Here is a 12,094-nt window from a genome sequence, read left to right as displayed (position 1 = left end):
TCCAGTCTGATTCACACTAAACCTCCACAATTAATTTGTATTCATTATTTTGCCCCTAGTTTCAACTTTTCAAGATTAAAACCATAAAAGATAAGGCAGCCTTACACAAAGGCACTTGCTGTTGGCTGAAACAAAGCTAGAGTTATCTTCATCATGACATTACACAGTGCCTGAAAATGTCTGGCAGCTCCACCAGAAATCACATTTGTTTGATTATAAATTATTACCATGAAAACAGACTGCTCCCAAGGCAAGCTGCAAGGGAAGAATATATTTCATGCCCTGTCTAGGCTCCATGCTACTGGTTTTGCTTGGCTTGCTGTGCACATCATTTTAATATCAAGTTCAGCATCTTCAAATCTCTCTCTATTTGGTTTACACATTTTCTATTTAAAATTATCAAGTATCTTTCTGGATTCATCATATGTGAATTTTTGCTGGAAAATATGAATTATGTGTGATTATGTACACAATGTAGTTTGATCATATTCATGTCCTTTACCACCTCTTCTCCCCTTCTTATTCTCACCAAAGTCTTTCCTCTTCCCAATTTGTCTCCCCTTTACTTTCATGTCATTTTTGGGTGGGTCAATGAGTTTAATTAGGGTTAATTATAAAACCATGGCTGAGAGGTTAATAACAGGAACCTGAACACATGCCAGTTGCTACACCACTGAGGAAAATATTTCTCTAGCCTCAAGCAACTCCATTAACTGGCTATAAATTCTCTGGAAGGGGAGGGAGCCTCGTAAACTCATTATCTATTTGTGATGGAATATCAATGGACCCAGTCTTATGCAGGACCTTGGAGGCAATCACAGCTGCTGAAAGCACAGTGATTATGTCTTGCCCCCAAGACAGCTTTCCAGAACACTACCACTCTTCCAGTTCTTACATTCTTTCCCTTCACTCTTCTGCAGTGTTCTCTTAGTTTTCTCAGAACTTTGGCCAGCCATGAATCTCTGATGTACCTGTTACCCACAGTGAAAAGAAGATTCTCTGAGAAGCATTGACCATAGCACTAGTCAGTGGGCAATAATATAATTATTTAGAAGGCAAATTTACAGACATATCACATCCATTTATCTGGCTCTTTCTTTTAAAGATAACTGGGTTCACCTAGGTAATCCAAGATAATCTACTCATTTTAAAGTCCTTAACCGAATCACAATCAGATCATCTTTGACATATAAAGTAATAGTCAAAGTATGAAGGGATTAAGGCCTTATACTTATTCAAAGCACTATAGTCATATTTGGCAAAGGTGGATTTAAACAGTGGAGAGGCAGTATGGTAAGCTTAATTAGAAATTAAATATCACTGTCACAAATTAAAAGCAAGTCAATTGAGCATTGTGCTAGTTAGTATTTTGTCAATTTGATGTAAGTTTTAGTCAATTGGGAAGAGAAAGCCTCAACTAGGGAACTTCCTCTATCAGACTGGCCTGTAGGCAAGTGTGGGGGTTATTTTCTTGATTAATGGTTGGAGTGGGAGGCTAGGCCACTGTGGGTAGTGCCACCCTGAGCAGACTATCCTGGACTGTATAAGAAAGAAGGCTCAGAAAGCCATTGGGAAAAAGCCAGTGAGCAACATTTCTCCATTGACTCAGCTTCCATTTCTATCCTGATGTACCTTCTTGATGGACTATAAAGCTGTAAGCTGAAATAAACCCCTTCTTCTGCAAGTTGGTTTTGGTCAGTGTTTTATTACAATCACAATAAACCTACCTAGAATAATAGGCTACGTGTAGTCACCATTTCCATGTCAATCTTTTTTTGTTGTTGTTTCCATTTTTTATTGGATTTTTAAAATTTACATTGCAAATGTTATCCCCTTTCCTGGCTTCCTTCCCTCCTGGAAATACCCTATCACATCCTCCCTCCCCCTGCTTCTATGAGGGTGTTCCTCCAGCCACCTACACACTCCTACCTCCCTGCCCTCTATTCCCCTACACTGGGGCATCTATCGAGCCTTCTTAGGACCAAGGACCTCTCCTTCCATTGAGCATGACAAGGCCATCCTCCGCTACATACGCAGCTGGAGCCATGTGTACTCCTTTGTTGATGACTTAGTCCCTGGAGTTCTGGGGGGTCTGGTTAGTTGATATTGTTGTTCTTCCTGTGGGGTTACAAATCTCTTAAACTCCTTCAGTCCCTTCTCTAACAATATCAATCCTTCTAAAGTTTAAGGAAATTGCTGAAATGTTTGAATGTACCAGTAGAGATGGCTGCTGCACTAAGAAGTCAGAACGTTGATACCACAGGAGTCAGTGTGGGCTTTTTCCAGGTCCAGACAGTCTTGAACAATTTATTCAGAAACTTCACAGCACAATATAATAGACTCGGCAGAACACAGTCGACTGCAGCATGAAGCATGGCTGCTGTCCAAAGCTCAGCCCCAACTTTGCAATTATTGGGTAACTAAAAGGCTCTCTACCTTTATAGAGTGCATAGAAAAAAATGGCTTCTCGCTGGCTGCCTTTGTGGTGATAAAAAGACCAGAAGGGCCTCTGCTTAAATGTTGTTCAGTCACTTCTAAAGGCTTTGGGCACATGGAGAGAGGCAGGTTGCTAAAGAGCTTTTTATGTGGGTATGGATTAGGCAAGGACGAGGAGGGTTCCTGACGATAGTCTTACAAAAGAGATATGGAGAAAGGGGAATGCACTTTCATATTTTCCCAAAAGAAACGATAAAAAAAATACTTATAATATCATGCTCCTCTGTACATGGCAGCCTTGTCTATGGGATTGGAGGAATTGGTAGAAGTCTGTAGTTCTTAAGATGGCAGAGAGGTAGCTGGCCCAACCTGTAATCACTAAGGAATGACTCCTCTTGGAATTTCCTATATCTGAGGATTAAGAAGAGACAATATTTAGTGGTGCCACGGACACTGTATGTACCGTGATGTCCTCTGCCCTGGGCATAGCCTACCTCAGAGAAAGCTCACTGTGAACAGAGCCTTCCATGAACACACATACATAGCCTGTCATGGATACAGCCCTATGTGAACACAGCCAGCTACGAACACAGCCTACCATGTCCACGGTGTAGAATGGACACATTTCTTCGTGAACATAGGTCACTGGGTAAAACCACCTAACTCTTCATATTTGATAATATCCTGGGATATTCAAGCAACATGGTAGGAAGGAAGTGACCTCATCATGACAACATGACTGGAGTTGCACAATACCCTATCCTCAACGTGGAAGTTTTGAAGAGTTTTGTTTTATTTTGTTATGTTTTATTTTCTATTTTTAGGATACCATAAAACAACAATATACTATAATTGTTTCTTCTTTCAGTATTGTGCTTATACATAAAGTGCAGGCAAATGTCTTCATTTGTTTTCTCCTGCTATAACAGAATTCACAAAGAAAAACCTTTGACTCACAGTTCTTTGGGCTAAGCAGCACAAGGTAAAGGGTCATATACCTGGTGAGGATGCTTTTGCTGCCCTTACCATGGTAGAAACATGAGAGAGTGAGCAAGAAGGGATAAGTTTCCTATATAAGAAACTCGCACCTGTAATGACATAAATACCTTCTCATAGACAGAGCCTTCATGACCTAATCCCCTCTTCAACCACCCCAAACCTTGTTGTTCTTGGAATTGGATTTCCAACACATAAACTTGGAAGGACAAATTCAAGCCATAGCAGCATGTAACAGAAGTTGGAGAACTGAAGTCAGAATGACCATAATTTGAAAACTATCTCCACACAGATATATCTTGTAATTCCTAACAAATACATTTCAGTAAACTTTAAACTCATTAAAATGACTCCTTGTTAAAAAAAAAAGAAAAAAGAAAAGGAAAGGGAAGGAAAGGGAAGGGAAGGGAAGGGAAGGGAAGGGAAGGGAAGGGGAGGGGAGGGGAGGGGAGGGGAGGGGAGGGGAGGGGAGGGGAGGGGAGGGGAGGGGAGGGGAGGGGAGGGGAGGGGAGGGGAGGGGAGGGGAGGGGAGGGGAGGGGAGGGGAGGGGAGGGGAGGGGAGGGAAGGGAAGGGAAGGGAAGGGGAGGGGAGGGAAGGGAAGGGAAGGGAAGGGAAGGGAAGGAAGGCAGATGCCACCCTAGTATACACAATTTCTTTTTCCTCTATATAAAGGCAGTGGTGTTTGTGTTTGTTTTCTCAGTGCTGCATAAGATAGCTATCGAGGGACACTCACAGGTCACCTATGGCTTCATTCTGGCATGGAATGGTGGTGGGGCTGAGAAACTTTCACTCTGTGCTGTGTATGAGAGCCGGCATCTGTAAGTAGACGAACTGAATTGCTGTGCAAGAGTCCCAGAACCCAAAGGCGATTTATCCATTCTTTTTATTTCAGAAGAAGGATTCAGTTCTATTTCTGAGTTAAGACTGGACATGACAACCACAGGATGCTATACAGCAGGTGGAAACGGTTCAAGTTCAAGTCCCTTCTGTTGAGTCATGCTGGACATGCTTTTCTGTCCTGAATTAGGGACCATTGAGGTGTGCTCAGAATAGCTGGGAATGTGGAGGTGTTGCTCTTAGCTGTGCTCACATAGGCAACTGTTTTTACCATACAATGAGCCTCAATACCAGGTCCCACTGAAGAGTCTGGCTCCTGATTAAAATTCTGGGTGTGCTTTTTCAGGCCTAACTAGGGGTAATCAAAAAGGCTCTACTTGGCTGGCCTCCAGCAGAGACTGTGAAACTGTCTTTCAGTTCCAGGCTGTCACACAGCCGTTACCCTGAGTGAAGGGAAGGCAGAAGAGAACCACAGCTGAGCAGCCATGCTCTTGCACAGGCTTGCATACCTTTATTTCTGGTTCTCTTTAACCACTGTACCCTGGGGAGAAGCTGCCTCTGCTGCCTGATGAGGGTAGAGTAACAAACCTCGGAGACACTTTCGCCTCAGTCTCTTTTTCCATTTCAAATGCTCCCCAAATCATCCTCCCTCTCCTATTCGTGTGCAAATTTCAAGATCCATAAACCTAATGAATATTTTTGCTCAGGTTTGGTAGTCAGTGACCCGCATGTCTGTGTTGGTGTATTGCTCTAGGGAAGGATATGAAAGAGACTCAGCAGACACTCTGGCTGTAATGTTTTGTACACACCACTGTAGTGAGCACAGGATTAACCCTTTAACTGCATCTATCTCAACATGCCTGCCAAACTCAGCTCAGCTCCTGATACCCATTCCAGGTTCATCAAGACCAGCTGTTGGGCACAAGAAGCTATAGAACATGTAGAAATGGGTTGAAGTTCAAGTCCATTTTGTTAAGTCACATTGGACATGCTTTTCTGTCCTGAATTAGGGAGCACTGCTATTTGCTCAGAATAGCTGGGAATGTGTGAGTTCCCTTCTTAGCAGTACTCCCATAGGCATCTACTGTTACTCTCAAGAATCAACACAGTTAAATTCCTATGAACTGCACCCAAAGCCCTGAGCTCCTTGTTGTTGAGCAGAAGCATCAGAGGTCAGATGAAGAACTCAGAGCAGCCTCAGCCTGACAAGATCCACAACCACATTGCAAAGCACTACTGACTTTTGTATCGTGAGGCACAGGACTATGAACATCAGAGTTCAATCAGTGTGTCAGAGCTATCATGATGTGATTGTGTGGAGAGAAGATATATCACAATTGTCTAGGAATTTGTAACAATTAGGATGTGTATTAAGTACAGCATATTAGAGGAAAGAGATGGTGAATCGGGCTGTGGAGGCTATGCAGGAGTCTACTGAGGTCTTTGCATTGGTTAGAACATCATTATTTATGCTATCATGAGATTGGTTCCATCACTCCCTGGTGTCACATAGAGTCTTGTCAGCCTCCTGTTTAAAACAGTAAACGATTTTCTCACCTCATATATTTTATCCTGTGTGTCTGTATCTCTGTGTGTTGCTTGTGTGCTAGAATATCTTTATTTTGCCCATTTATTTTGTTTGCTTTTTACCATGTCAGGCATGTTGTGGAATGAGTTCTGCTTTTCCAGAGAAGTGTGAGACTCAGTGCATGAAGATACAAGCTTTTGAGCTCCAAGTTCTTTGAGATTCTGTATTAGTTTTTTTTTTTTTTTTTTTTGCTGTGAAGAACTACCAACTCGTACAAAGAAAAACATTTAATTGGTACTGACTTACAATTTCAGAGACGTCTTAGTTATGTGGTTTTACTTCTGTGAACAGACTCCATAACCAAGGCAATTTTTATAAGGACAACATTTAATTGGGGCTGGCTTACAGGTTCAGTCCATTATCATCAAGTCAGGAACATGGCAGCATCCAGGCAGGCACAGTGCAGGTAGAACTGAGTGTTCTACATCTTCATCTGAAGGTTTCTAGGAGAAGAATGGCTCTCATATGGTTAGGACAAGGGTCTCATTGTTCACTCCCAGAGTAACATACTTCCTCCAACAAGGCCACACCTACTCCAACAAGGCCATACCTCCTAATAGTGCCATTCCCTGGGCTAAGCATATTCAAACTACCACAAGAGGTTTAGTTCATTAATTTCATGGCAGGAAACATGGTAGTATTCAGACAGAGTTGAGAGTCTGATCCACAGGCAGCAGAAGTACACTGTACCATACTGGGCATGGCTTGAGCATATGAGACCTTAAGGCCCACCTTCCCAGTGACAACACAGCCACACCTCCTAATAGTACCACTTGCTATGGCCAAGCATTCAAACAGATGAGTCTATGGGGATTACTCCTATTCAACCCACACAGATTCTATATTTTATTCTATGATAGCTTTGCATTACTACAGAATAGCAAGTGTCAGGGCAAAAGGAGAGGACAATATTTAAAGCACTTGCCAAGGGACTGAGGTTGAAATCTCTACAACCCATTTAAATGCTGGGTGGATAGTCAGCCTGTAATTGTCGTGTTTAGGAGGTTGAGATGAAAGATACTGTGCTTGCTTTAATTAGAAATATCTCCCATCATCTTTGGCATTTGAACACTTGGTCCCTGGTGAGTGGCATAGTTCAGGGAGACTTATGCCTCCAGTGCAGTTGGGCTTTGAAAGTAAAAAGCCTTGCCTACTTCTAGTCCTCTCTGTCTCTCTGTCTCTGTGTCTCTGTGTTTGTCTCTGTTTCTCTATTCTCTCTCTCTCTCTCTCTCTCTCTCTCTCTCTCTCTCTCTCTCTCTCTCTCTCTCTCTCTCTCTCTCTCTCTCTGGTTTATGCCTATATAAAGGATGTGAGCTCTCAGGACCCTGTTCCTGTTGCCATGCCTGCCTCTTTTCCATTGTGATAGACACTTATGCACCTAGAACCTTAAGGGCAAATAATACAATGTTTATCAGAGCAATAGAAAAGTAACCCATGGAGAATCCTCAGGGCAAGCTGGCTGGGTGAGCTAGCCACATCAGTGAACTCTGAGTTCAGCTGAGAGGCCTTGCCTCTAGGAATAAGGGGAAGAGTAATCAAGGAAGATGCCTGAGCACATTTCTGCATGTATGTGCAACCACATGCACATGTACATGCACACCCAGCACACAACACATATAAACATGCATAAACGGACATCACACATACCCACATGGGGAAAGAAAAAGGGCAAAGCAAATTCAAGCCTCTACCTCCATTTCATTTTGAAAAAAAATGCATATATCCTGTTAAATCTTCCAGTCTGCATCCAAAGATAGATAATTTGTCCTGGGTAGGATTTCATAATCTTTTAAATCTTCCATGCTGCTTGGCATTTATTATGATCTTGAGATAGGAAGTTCATGATACAATAGGATTATATTGTGCATTATCATTAAAACACCCAGGAGAATGATCAGGTAGTGATGCATGACCCATATCTCTCCTCCTCCTCCTCCTCCTCCTCCTCCTCCTCCTCCTCCTCCTCCTCCTCCTCTTCCTCCTCCTCCCTTCTCCTCCCCCTCCTCCTCTTCTTCCTTCTCCTCCTCTTCCTCCCCTTCCTCTTCCTCCCCTTCCTCCTCCTCATTTTCCTCCTCCTCCTCTTCCTCCTCCTTCCTTCTCTTCCTCCTCCCCCTCCTCCTTCCTTCTCTTCCTCCTCCTTCTCTTCCTCCCCTTCCTCCTCCTCATTTTCCTCCTCCTCTTCCTCCTCCTCCTCTTCCTCCTCCTCCCTTCTCTTCCTCCTCCTCCTCTTCCTCCTCCTTCCTTCTCTTCCTTCTCCTCCTCTTCCTCCTCCTTCCTTCTCTTCCTCCTCCTTCCTTCTCCTCCTCCTCCTTCCTACTACTCCTTCTCCCCTCCTCTTCTTCCTCTTCCTCCTCCTCCTCCTCCTCCTCCTCCTCCTTCTGATTCTCAGCTTTAAGGTTTGAGATGGAAAGAAAATCACTGAAAGAAGAGTGGTCACATTAATTTTGGCTCGGCCTCTATAACTTAACTCTTGTGTTGTCTCTGGAACTGGTTTACAGAAGTGTTACTTCTACAGGTAAGACACAGGCACGGGGGTCTGCTGTGTAGTCAGTGGTGTGAGGATATTCCCTAACTTTGCTTACTCACACAGTGTTAACATAAAGTTGAGCTAATCGGGAATTTTATCATGTACCTTGCTATAGGATGTATTTCCATAGGAAAAAATGTTGGGTTTGTAAAGGGTGCTTTGTGCATTTTGTTTTGGCCTCAGACATGGTGTCTTCAGCACCTCCTTTGGTCCCTTATGTGGACTTATAGTCCTTGCTAGAAAGATCTCTTGCTTCACACTATCCTTGGTAGACTCAGGCTTTCTGGATGCTTTATATAGAGAATACAGGACAGTTTTCTATTTCAACATTTAAATTTATAAAGCTTTCAATATTTTATTCTATGAAAACTTCATTATTTATATACATGCATGGTATATATGTATGTATATATATATATATATATATATATACACACACACACACACACATATGTGTGTGTGTGTGTGTGTATACATATTGCATCTGCCACTACTTTCCTCCATACCCCTGACACTGACCATTTTTCTCCCTTCAATAACTTCATGTACTCTTGTTATTGTTATTGGTAGCATCCCAACAAAAAAATCTACCTGGTATTGTCCCTATGTGCATATGTGCATGGTCATCTGCTGGGGCCTGAGCAACTTACAAGTGTCCATATCCTAAAAGGAAAGCAACGTTTCCTTGATAGTCATCTGTTACCACTGGCTCTATATTTCAAATGAAAATACAAGTCCATAAACCACCTGATCCGCTTTGCAGTCAATAAGAATATGTGGTTAGAGGGCTTAGGGCAGATTTCCATTTTCCTTTTCATTGGTATTGTGAACAAGTTCTGCAATTTCTCATCTCAATAGAGACAGTAAAGTATTACCAAGATATTTATGCCAAAAGCACTGTGTGTATCATTAGAAACAGAATAATTTACTGGAGAAACATTCTCTTCCCTTATGGCACATATTTTAATATAATAAAATATTCAATGTTCATTTGAAAGTTTTTTTAACATCATCTGCTTTGAGAAACATAAGAAAGATGAAAGGAGATTTAAAAGCAAGCAATCAGGCCAAATATCAATGCATATTACAAGACACAGATGGCTTTCTAGGTATGAAATGGAAGTGTGACATCTGTGTACTCAAGTGTACCTGTCTCTATCCTTTGGGTTTTATTATGCTGTTTCCAGTATGAGGAATCTTTAATAACATTTTTTTTGTTTACTTTTTTCTCAAAAAAGAATTATATCCCATGCTCTGCCACCCTCATAAATCAACTTTTAAAATTCATTTCTATATTCCCCTTTGATGCTGTGAGGATAATTTGAAAGATCAGCATTTTCCTTAAGAATGACATGGAACATTTCAAACAAAAATTGCTTGGCTTTGTTAATGTGAGATGAGGAACAAGCCTACCACATTGAAACACTTGTTCCCTGCACCATCCCACCAGCTCAGCAAACACTTTAAGTGACAAATGTAACAGCACACACACAATTAACCAGCCACATGTTAAAATTGCAACAGGCTTTCATAAAGCTCTTGCAAATAAGAGTCACAATCTCCCTAGAAGGACTTAAGCTAATGGATGCATCTGGGCCTCCCTCTTCTATCTCATTCTGAAGGCAACATACATTTTTTTTTTTTATCCGAATGCAAACTTCTATTTTCTCCCTTGGAAGTAATGTCTTTTTTCAGCACTTTCTTACAATGGCACCATGGTTTCTGGTTTAACTTTTTGATCTCTATTAGACTTGTTCCCTCTGGGGTGGATGGATGGCCATTGAGCCTATGAAAGAAATTATTAAAATTCTATTTTGCTTGTAGTAACCTCCTTTTTCCGATCCACTATCTGGCCCCTTGAGTTTACAGAAGGGGATTGGTGAACGTCCATTCGGCTCCTTCTACTGGGTCACAAATTGAAACTTCTTTACCAAGTAGTGTCCAGGAACTTATCACACTGTCTTTTGGTTTCCTTTCTGTCTCACCTTAGGCTCAGATTTTGTCTAGAAGCTTCCTTTCTTATACGTCGAGTTCTTTGTAGGTACTAATGTCAGTAGCATTGCTATAAAACATATTAAATATTGGTACTATTCAAAACACATTCTCAGACCTCATATAGATGAAGATATTCCAATAACTATGCCAAATGATATTCCAGGTGGTAATGTTCTGAACTTCAATGAAATATGTCTTATCTAGGTAGAAGGATGAGAATAAACTAGCTAGGTGTTGGATGAGAAAACAATGATTTATAAAACTAATTTTGTGAAACCGAAGGCCAAGCAATTGAGAGTATATTTTATCTCATAATGGAGAAGTCATTAAAGGTTTGAGGAGAACAACATGTATAGAGTTCAAGTTAACCATAGTCGTAAGACCAAAAGGTTATTTATTTACCATGAATTCAACACAATCATGATTCCAAATTAATAGTCTTAGAAAAAGAAAGAGAAGCACTCAGTGTCTTTCACACAAACCTGTATGCTGCTAAGAATAGGAAAGCAGCATACAATTTACCATAACACAACATTCTCAGTGATGCAGAAAATATATGAATACATTTTACTCAGTTAAGAGAAGAAAGGATGATTTATTTTGCTTAGGAGGATGTCTATCAGGAGATGCAATTAGAATCATGATTCTTAAACACAACCAAGGAAGAGAAGGATGTAATTTCAGGTGGAAAGAAAAGTGGGGTCAATGATAAAAAATTCCAGACTCCCAGGAAATCCAGAGTAGGGTAAGAAATGAAAGGAAAGAACTGAGATTCCCTGCACCAAAATGTAACTTTATAACATGTTGAAGAATGATAAGACAAGGAACCTTGGGTATGAAGATGCTACTAAGTCTGAACACAGCTTCAGAGGGTAGAAACTAACCTATACAGGTGTATGATAATGTTACCTAAATACTACCAGATATGAGTTTACTGTTGGATGTGAACACTGTGTGTTCTTCCCTGAGCACCCTGCACGAATCACTTTCTGTTCAAGCCAGTAGTCTGAAAACAACTTACCTTTTTCAAAGGATATTTATTGAGGGCTAGCTTATACACTAGATGCTTTTAGTGAAACATTAACCCAGGGTGATAAAACTCCTTCTGAAGTGGTTTATGGACTTAGTAATATCATCTTCCTCACGGGTGAAGACTGTCAGTCATGTACCTTAAACTTAGCCCACCTAGACTTCATGTGAGTCAACAAGTTGAATTTGCTACTTGATGCAGTGAAGGAAGTAAGTGATAGTATATTAAGAATATGTTTTCACTGGGCAGTAATGGCACACACCTTTAATCCTAGCACTTGGGAGGCAGAGGCAGGCAGATTTCTGAGTTCAAGGCCAGCCTGGTCTACAGAGTGAGATCCAGGACAGTCAGGGGTACACAGAGAAACCCTGTCTTGAAAGCCAAAAAAAAAAAAAAGAGTGGGTGTTCTTCAAGGAAGATTAACTCGTAGGACTCAAATTAGTGGTAGGTTGTTTTGGGGAAAGTATAGCGAAGCAAGGTTTTCATATCAATCATATGATCTCAGAAAATGGAAAATTCTATGATTAGAAATCTTGCTAAACCACATTCACAGGGACAGACTTGAGCAAGGCTCAGGAGAGATGGATACCTGATGTATGGGTGGTCACCAGAGTGCATGACCTGAGTTTGTTTGGGGTCCCTTTTGGATTCCTATCATCACAGTTATAGAGTGGTCTTGTCTGA

The sequence above is a fragment of the Mus caroli genome, unplaced genomic scaffold, assembly GCF_978045245.1.
Source record: "Mus caroli unplaced genomic scaffold, Mus_caroli_1 scaffold_1, whole genome shotgun sequence".
In the NCBI taxonomy this organism is placed as follows: Eukaryota; Metazoa; Chordata; class Mammalia; order Rodentia; family Muridae; genus Mus; species Mus caroli.
This window is presented reverse-complemented; position numbering follows the sequence as displayed.